Source organism: Etheostoma cragini, chromosome 8 (genome assembly GCF_013103735.1).
Source record: "Etheostoma cragini isolate CJK2018 chromosome 8, CSU_Ecrag_1.0, whole genome shotgun sequence".
NCBI classification, from domain to species: domain Eukaryota; kingdom Metazoa; phylum Chordata; class Actinopteri; order Perciformes; family Percidae; genus Etheostoma; species Etheostoma cragini.
Genome location: NC_048414.1, coordinates 24,979,863 through 24,989,763, shown reverse-complemented (window position 1 = coordinate 24,989,763; position 9,901 = coordinate 24,979,863). Strand labels below are relative to the sequence as shown.

The window sequence follows — 9,901 nt, the reverse complement described above, 5'->3', positions numbered from 1 at the left end:
GGCATGAAACAGGTCTGGTTTTGTAATCAGCTCTAACAGATGTCTACGACTTTGTACCAGGAAAGAAAAGCATTTGGGAAATAAGGCATCTTATCATTTAAAGGCTCCCTCCCAATGGGCAGGATGCTCCATTTGTTATGAACATGAAAACTTAAAAAACGATTTTCATTGCTGAGGAGCGGCAATGCATCATGCCATGGTATGACAGTGGAGACAGTGGGCGTGTATGCAGATGCGATAGATCTTCCTCTTTCGTCACTGTAATATTTGCCAAGGTTTATCCCTCGATTGGCTGAGTACATTAGTGAGAACATCAGCTACATTTAAAATGCAGTTTTATTTATGTGTCCCTGAGGCACACTTTGCTCATAATGGAATAAAACCTCCAAGTAATAACAGTGATGGAAATGGTCAAACTGTAGAAAAGTTGATGTCAATAAATATACAAAAAATAGGGGTAGTGACAATAATCTGATACATTTTAAACAGGAAGAAATTGTGCTTTGGCAATGATCTTTCTGAACAACAAAAAACCTGAAAGCAGGAGTTGAGAAAAGTTCAAAGTTTTATCCTCATACCTAATATTAATTCTTTTTAAAAATCAATTATTGACATAATGTGAAGAATAGTCAAAGTGCCAATCGAAACCATAGAATATAAGAAACAGAACAAATAAAGTTAATTTTGGGAGCAGGGCCACGCCTAAACTAAACCTCGAATCACAGAAAAACATACAGTGAGGCTTTAATGTTGGGCACCCCAGGTAAAAAATTGAAATAATGTGCATAAAGAAGCCAAGAAAAGATGGAAAAATTTCCAAAAGGCATCAAATGATTGATAAGACATTTGTAGAATATGTCAGAAAAAGTTAGATTTGCCCAAACTTTTGCCGACGCCATTTTTGTGTTTTGTGTTATTTTGAAAGCGTAAATAATGGAAATAAAATCTAACTTTTTGTGACATAGTAAATGAATGTCTAATTTGTCATTTGATGCCTTTTGGAGATTTTTCCGTCTTTGCTTGGCTTCTTTATGCACATTAATTCAATTTTCTATTTTTTTCACCCACACCTGGGTGACAAACTGTCAAAAATCATGATCCTCTTGCCATTCAACACAGACGTCCCCATCCAACACAAGCATAGCCAACCCTTTTAGTGTGTTTGGTTTTCCATGAATTGCCATTTTAGCATAATTCATTATGAATATATTTATGCATTTGAAGTCTCCCCTCTCTCACGTTTGAGGCTTTTTAACAAAGGTCACAGAATAATTTTCATTGCGGAACAAAAACAGAAAGCTATTCTATATTAAAAATGCATGCTGTGTGAAATCCTTTGTGTTCCTCTAAAAACCCACTGCGCTGCATCTGACCCATTGAGACACTTGTTGCATCATTTATCATTCATGAATAATGAACCGAACATCAAAAAAACCCTGAACATTCTGTGAGATATCACGTAAAAATGCAGTTCATTTTAGGGCAGCAAGAGGATTATTAATTTGTTCATGTGTAGCTGCTTTCAAAGCAACACACTGCAAGAACATAAAAAATGTAAATACTCTGCTTTGAAAGCTGAAAATGATTTCAATATTTACACTTTGTAAACTATTCTTGTTGAAGTGAATCTTATTACATCTAACATTGCCATTTTTCAGAGTTTTTCACTCCTGATAAATAGTTATTTACCCATGCAGAGAATGTAACAAGTAATTGCTTTTGAAAAAATTACCATTAAAGACCTCTTTTCAACCAAGTTAAATTAATATTCTTGGCTTGTTTTATCTGGGAGACACCAAACATTTTAGGATGTGGACTGTTGAGCAATTTGGCTACTATATCATTGTATCGTTCTGTTTATTAAGCCAAAAAAGCAAATAGGATAATAGGAAATCCCCCAAAAATCCAAATATTGCATTAGGGTATGTTGTTTTATAATTTTCCTCCAAACATTGTACCATGCTGTCTAAAAATAGACATCTTCTTAAAGGTGCCCTGCTACACGTTTTGCATTACTTTTTGTGGCAATGTGTATAGTTCTACCATGGACTCTTTAACTTGGTTACCTTGGTTACCTTGGTTATAAGACATTCCAGCGTGGTATAGAAAGCCTGCAGGAAGACTCAGCTCCATTTTTGCCAGTTCACATTAATATTGAACAAGCTAAGCTGCTTGACTCTGATTGGCTAACAGCTAGCCAATGGGAGCCTGGCTATCAGTGTCCTTAACCCAGTGCAACTGGGCGAGCTTATGAATATTAATGAGCTCAGGCAACATGACGTCAGACTGACCAGCTATTGTGATTGGCCTGATTTCTCCTCTTATATCTTTTCTTTGCTATTTCAGTTCATTTTCACGTTCATGACATGACACAAACACATATGGACCTAACATATTTAAAAAAATGTATATATCAAAAGTCTTGGAAATAATTTTATTAGATAGGCTGTGTGTTTATTTGTATAGTTCAGATAACCAGTTTGGTTTCAAAGCCAAGCATGGTACTGATCTATGTATCTATGCACTTAAGGAAATGGTGGGAACCTACAGAAGACAAAAATCCTGTTTTTATTGGTTTTATTGATGCCTCCAAGGCTTTTGACCGAGTTAACCACCACAAGCTGTTTTTAAAATTGAGCCAAAGAGGAGTGCCGAATGGTATAATCAGAATCCTGGCTTTTTGGTATTCCAATCAGAGCATACAGATCAAATGGGGGGATGTCTTCTCAACTCCGTTTGGGGTTTGTAATGGCGTCCGTCAGGGGGGGATATTATCACCGGCCCTATTTAATATTTACATAGATAACCTGTCTGACCTGCTTAGACAGTGTAAGACAGGATGCATGATGGGTAACATACTAGTGAACCATCTCATGTATGCAGATGACTTGGCTGTTGTCTCTCCTAGCAATGCAGGGTTTCAAGAGCTGTTAAATATATGTTCCAATTATGGGGTTGAATATGACGTGAAATATAATGGCAAAAAGAGTCTGGTTATGATCTGTAGAGTGAAAGAGGATAAGGACCTAATTTTTCCATCTTTCCATCTTGCGGGACATGTGCTAACTGTTGGATGCAAAATTAAGTATTTGGGTCACATTATAACAGATCAAATGTCAGATGATGAGGACATGTATAGGCTGCGTTGCATGTTATATATGCAGGTTAACATACTTGCCAGGAAGTTTTCCTGGTGTTCTGTTAGTGTCAAGATAAACCTCTTTAAAGCATATTGTACTGCGTTTTACACTGCCCCCTTGTGGGTCAAGTTTAAAAAGGCGAGCTACAATAAGCCGCGTGTCGCTTATAATGACTGTTTGCGCATTCTACTTAGGAAACCCAGGTGGTGTAGTGCAAGTGAATTGTTTTGTCAAGCAGGAGTTATTACTTTCTCCGCTTTACTGAGGAATTTGATGTATAAATGTATCGGTCTTTTGATTCGTGTCTATTCCTGCTATTACGGTACCAGCGCTTGGAGCGGCCAAAAAGAATAAAAAAAAAAAAAATCTCAAGTTCATTTGGCATTCAATTTCCGCATATTTAAAATGTCATTTAATAATCCTTAACATTGTTGCTGAAATTTTCAATGGAGCCCTCATTAGAGTGACCCAGTATAACTATGTCAATTTCCTTGTACGCTACAGTTTTGGGAAAAGGGAAAATGACCTCCAAACACATTGAAACGCAGAAAATATATTGTTAAATCTCTCATAAATCAAGATTTTCTAAATAATTCAATGTGTTCCTTTTCAGAAGGACCCTGACTATGACGATATAAAATCTGAAGTTACCTTATCAGCCCAGTACATTAACTCCTGTAAGACCACAACATCTCATTTTTACACTTTGGTTTTTGTACAGATTTAACAAAAGATATATGCTATGTAGTAAGCTTTCATTGTGAAGGTTTTGAGACGTTCAGATACGGTAATGTTAGCTGTTTCCCACTATTTTCAGCCTATAAGCAGCATATACATATGCTAAGTTAAGCTACCATCTGCTAACTTTAGCTTCATGTGAGTGTGGTGTCAGTCTTCTTATGTCTGAACTCTCTGTAACATTGAGACACTTGAAACGGCTAGCCTAGCTCTCTCCAAAAATATCAAAATCCACCTACCAGCACCTCTAAGGTTCAGCAATTATCACTCTTTTGTTTAATCTCCACAAAGTGTGAAAGCAACAATTTACCAATTTATGTGCCAGACTAGTTTCTGTCCTTTTTCCACCCCATCTATATGAAGCAAAACTATGCTAACCAGTTGCTGGCGTTAGCTTAGAGAGACATTGATCCTCTCTAACTCCTCCACAAGAAAACAAATATCCATATTCCTTTAATATCAATTCAATCCAAGCTACCTCACAAGCATTATACTATAGTAACGTGAAGGGGCTTTAAAAGTGTGGATTTTATATATTCTCCATTTTGTTGACACTGTCTGTCGTGAGCCATGTTCTGCCCACTCACTAGGTTTCTCTCTGTGTTAAAATAAAGAGCCGCCTTTCACACTTGTCATTCCTTTGCTAATTCAAGATCAGCCTTACACTCCTAATTACTCACTCATTCATCCTCTTCACACAGTCTTTCTTCCATTCTGTTTCACAGCACCAGCAGGCAGGAATGCTGGAAGAGCGTCCTCATTATGGACAAGACACCAGTTTGGGAATAGTTCTTCAAACACAAGTTTGGTGCTTTACTTGGAGAGATACAATCGACTTTGGAGTGTCACTGTGGGGGGAAACACTAAAGCTAAGTTATGCGTCTGAGTGTGGGAAGAAAAGTGTAATAACTTTCAACTGAATGCCTCCACTCTACCAAACACCATGGGTTTGTCATTCACAGGCGTCAGACCCCCCTGTATAGAGACAAGGGGGCCTGTAGGGATCTAGCACTAATGAGGCAGCAGGCATTTCTCTGGCTCGTAACAGCCCGCTGTGTGTGGAGCCTTTCACTTGACTACAAGCGGCACCCAGTACCAGCTACTATTTCTCAGAGTGAAAAGGATGCACAATTAATGATGTAATTATGCTAATGGTGTTGCCAAGCTGCCCGTTTTCCTCCACTCCTACTAAGTATCAATCCTGTTGAAGAATGCGACAGTGAAGGCATCACTGCTCAGATTCCGAGCGTATATTTGCCCATGAATCGGAGGCTTCCTGAGAAATGGCAGGCAGCGAAAGTTGATGACAACAATTGGCTTAGAAATAACAGAACTCTTGTCACTAGACTTCTAATGCTGATGTGGAGAGTGTTGTTGGCAGGCAGAAGTATTTTTTTAGAGATGCAATCACTTTTAGGCCAACAAGTGACTAATTTAATATTGACAGTATGACATCATTAATTCTGCTGCAGCCACAGAGCATAGTATGAGCTATTCTGGCTTAAAGGTGCATTTTCCTTCTGTTATGCAAGGGCCATCCACCTTTAAAGGAGAATTCCGGTCAATTTCAGTACGTAGCTCTGTTGTTTGTGGATTTGGACGTCTGTCAGTAGAGACTTAAATGAAAACAATCGGTCCTGACTAGATTGTGTTATACTCCTGCTAGAGTTAGCACCCAACAGGCTTAAACAGGGCAAGTTTTAAATGTGTTTTTAGCCTATTAAAATGTTCAAAATTTCATCAAAAGTGACTAGCCATGTGCAGTTATTCCTTCCAAGTGCACACAGCGAATGTGACTACAGTAGATTTGACAGAAAGGCATACAAGTTGTGTTAATTCAGCCAGTGCACAGGCCTTTGTTTGTTTCCTGTTTTCCGGTGAAGTCCACACGAGTCGAAACACGCCTTTCTGTCACATCTACTGCAGTCAGATTCACTGTGTTCACTCAGAAATAATCACTGCCAATGGCTAGGCACTGGTTATGACTTTTTGAGCATACTTAGAGGCTAAACACAGGTTTAAATGTTGCCCTGTTAAAGCCTGTTGGGTGCTAACGCTAGCAGGAGAACAACACGTTGTAGTCAGCACCAATTGTTTTCATTTGTCTCACTACTGACAGACCTCCACATTTACAAACAACCAAGCTACATGTTGGAATCAACCGGAATTCTCCTTTAAGTTGTATTTGCGGGCTCATTGTAGACTATGGACACAGGTCTCAGGTGAGGTATTTTTTGTCAAAACATTTGTACTTCTCTGTGGTTCTGCCCACGCATTCAGCAAAACTATATGATTTTTAAAGAAATTTCGTTGCCATAATTTATCTTTTGTTCTTCTGTTTTGTACCTTTACTTAATTCAGCAGGTGATTGTTGAGGAATGATAGAAAGTCTTTGTATACTGTCCTTTTTTCAGGTCTTGACATATGCAGTAGTGGCGTGAATAAAGCCTTTTGAAATGAGTTCTGGAGGTGTGGAGTTAGAATTTAGTGAGTTTACCAAAACATTGTAGCCTGCTCTTCATCCCTGATTGAGGCTGGCCGCTCAATGTCTGCATTAGTCGCACCTAGCATAGCAACGCAAATCTACGACGGGATGCCTCCGGCTGAGTTGCGTTGTGGGCACCAGTTTTTGACAAGGTAAAAGAGTAGAAGAATGCGTGGAATAATCTGGAATGTGGAACCTGGTTTCTGAAATGTTTCTCATTTTTCTGTCAACACCTACTTTGCACGAACACACATAAGACCTCTCATTTACAAGAGTGTGTGCACATGTGTGTAACTTGGAAGTTGAAACGTAATAGGACATTTTTCACCGGGGTTTGTTGAAAATACCACAGAATGAATATCACAGTGTTCCGAAAGTGGGAATGTGGCAGGAACTGTTTTGTCGGCTTTTGTTTGTAAGTGCTCTGCTTCATTACCATAAGCCACAGTCAGTTGCTATTGTTTGCTGTCTCGGCTTTGGAATCATCTCAAATGTTTGATTGCCAAAACACTCACAGGATTGGATGCATGTAACCAGTGCCAATCACACTTTATAATCAGGCAAACAAATTACTAAAACACCTAAGCTAAAATGGTTGTTTTTGTTAATTCTATGAATACGTACTTTTCTGGACTGGATTCCACACAGAATTACCTATTTTGACCTATTGCAATTTCTAATTTTAATGCAACACAATGCAATTAATGAAATGAAATGATTATTTGAGTATCTTTGACTGTGTGCCACCCAGAGTAGCAACCGCATACAGTGCAGCCAACACTCTAAACTACAATTCATGAACATAGATGGTGATACTCAGGGGTGGTTGTGTTTTGATTAAACTGCAACAGTAATTGGAAATGTTACACCTGCGTGTCCCTGCATAATCATATTACTTCCCATGCCAAGATCTTTCCCATCCTTCTCATTTCATCAGAGACAAACTGTATATGTGAGCATGAAGCCATCTGCATGATTGTTTTGCTCCACTGTGCTGTAGCTTGCACGGATAACTAAAGGTTAATTATATAAGCAATGCACAAAGGAGTCCTATGTGCCAGCTGGCGATAAAATGTTGAAATAAAGGGCCTATTTTAAACCGACAGAAACTGTATAATGCCTTGTCGTATTTGTCATATCATTTCATTTCAGTTTGATACAACATGTTGTTTAATTTCCTCTGTAAAAAGCTTATTGCCAGGCTCCCGTCAGCTTTACTTACAATAACTGTCACATTACACAACATCTAAAACCACACTACACAACCTGGACAATGGCTAACCGGAGCCTGACAATCAGTCAGTGGAAGAAATGAATACTAACTAATGGTAGACAATCCTGTCTGTGTTTGCAAGGGCTTGTAAATGTGTGTGTGTTTGTGGTTGTGGGGGGGTTCTGCTAAGGGCTCCCGGGAGATTTCCATTTTATGAACAATGCTGTGGCCGCCTGAGTGTTTGCTCTTGTCAGTCACCTGCCAGATGACGACATAGACGATCCAGCCAAGAGCAGCTTGGGTCAACCCGAACTAAGATGAGGGAACTGAGCTGCTTTCAAACTCTGTGTGAAGTCAAACGTTAAGGTGATACAAAAGCAAAAACAATTTTTTGTGGATGAGATGCTTTTGCAAAACCGGGCAGATGCAGGGACACTTTTTAGCATTTAGATGATCATTAGAGCCATATTTCAAATGGCTTAGTATGTTGCAGATAGTATAAATGTCATTACAATGCTATTATGAATCACGTTACACTTTGCTTTTTTCATGTTGAAAGCATAGTTAATGAAATGAAAACAACGTTGAAATCCTAATAACCATAATATTTTGATAAGCGGACTACACTAGCAATGAGCACATTTCAGAGAGTGTTCCTGACATTCAAACCACACAGACTCGCCCTGTTTTCTCAGGGAGAGACATTTTATATATATATATGATATATCAGAGGTGAAAAGCGTAACATATCATTTGCACAGACAATTCATGCTGTAAGTGAGATGTAGAGAATGCAGACATGACCCCACAGATGTTAAAGGTTTAAAGGGATACAAGCTGTTCAAGCAATTTATGTTAGACGGCTTTTTATTTTTCCATTAATGTGAATTTGCCAACTGACTACACATTAAACAAGATTTTTTTTCGGCAAAACGACAAAAATCACTGAGACGAAATCTGGGGCTGGGAGAGGGCATGGGCCTGAATCTCATCTAAATAGGGGGGGGAGACAATAGATCTCCAAAAGATCTGAAGGTCAATTTTTGAAGGGGACACAAATTTTACAGCCACAATGAGCCTTCATACTACCATTAGCCATCAATAAGCATGAAGACTGTGCTATTATCCTTCTGTCCCGACCTGACTGTCCCTGGTCTCCTTGTTCCTTACCCAAAGCTCTACACCTGACTGTCCCTGGTCTCCCTGTTTCTTACCTGAGACTCTACACCTGACTGTCCCTGGTCTCCCTGTTCCTTACCTGAGACTCTACACCTGGCTGTCCCTGGTCTCTCTGTTCCTTAGCTAAGACTCTATACCTGACTGTCCATGGTCTCCCTGTTCCTTACCTGAGACTCTACACCTGACTGTCCCTGGTCTCCCTGTTCCTTATCTGAGACTCTGCACCTGACTGTCCCTGGTCTCCCTGTTCCTTACCTGAGACTCCACCCCAGACTGTCCCTGGTCTCCCTTTTCCTCGATTCTTTCTGTCTCCTTTACCTGTGACATAGTGATGTTAATATTTCCATAAGCACCCAATTTTATAAAGATGACACCAAATTGTCTTGATATGAGGACTTATTGGTCTTATTTGGCATTTTGGTGTATTGAAAAGAGATATCATGTCTGTTTTTCTTTTCTCTCTCATTTTATCTGGGCAACAACAACACAAATCTTTAAAGTCAGATCTCAATGAGTTAGGTTCATAGGTTCACCACACAGTAATTATAGAATTATCTTATATCCTCCACATAAATATTAGGTTTTATCTGGGACAGAGGATATATATTTAGCTGCAGCAAACCTACTGATCTGCAACTTAGCATCATATTAAACCAAACAACTTCGATATTACCAGTAACCATGATATCAGTTCACACACATAACATCAGGTTTGTTGCTGTGTTAACGTTAGTTGAATGGGTGCATTTCTATCCAACAAGCATAATTTCTATTTCAGAAAAGAACAACTTCATCGGATGTTAATGTGAATAAAATAGCCTTAAACAGCCTGCTTATTACATTCCACAACTAACGTCACTACCAGTATGTTCTCTCATTCTCTCCTGGGGTCCATCATGGCTGGAATGGCCGGACTTGTGTGTAAAGCAGGCAGTGGACAGGCAGTGGACCGAACCACTGTAAGGCAAGGGAGGGGGGACTAAAAACGTTTCTATTCTTAAAAAAAGCATTCTTTGGGATTTTTATGGATTGTTTTACTACTTACAAAAATATTCTAAGTATACATCATTATGTTATTTACAATACAGAGCATGTTAATGATATTTCTGGGGGAGGGGCAACCTTTAGATTGCAGGGCGGGGGTTC

General features: G+C 39.1%; 1 long non-coding RNA gene across 1 annotated transcript in view; it reads left to right on the top strand.

Annotated features, from left to right (window-relative positions):
• Positions 1 to 9,901, top strand: part of LOC117948674 — an 18,452-nt gene that overhangs the window by 6,853 nt on the left and 1,698 nt on the right. Inside the window, exons 2-3 of the long non-coding RNA XR_004657511.1 lie at positions 494 to 498; positions 8,074 to 8,080. This is a non-coding gene — a long non-coding RNA (uncharacterized LOC117948674). The remainder of the gene's footprint in view (positions 1 to 493; positions 499 to 8,073; positions 8,081 to 9,901) is intronic.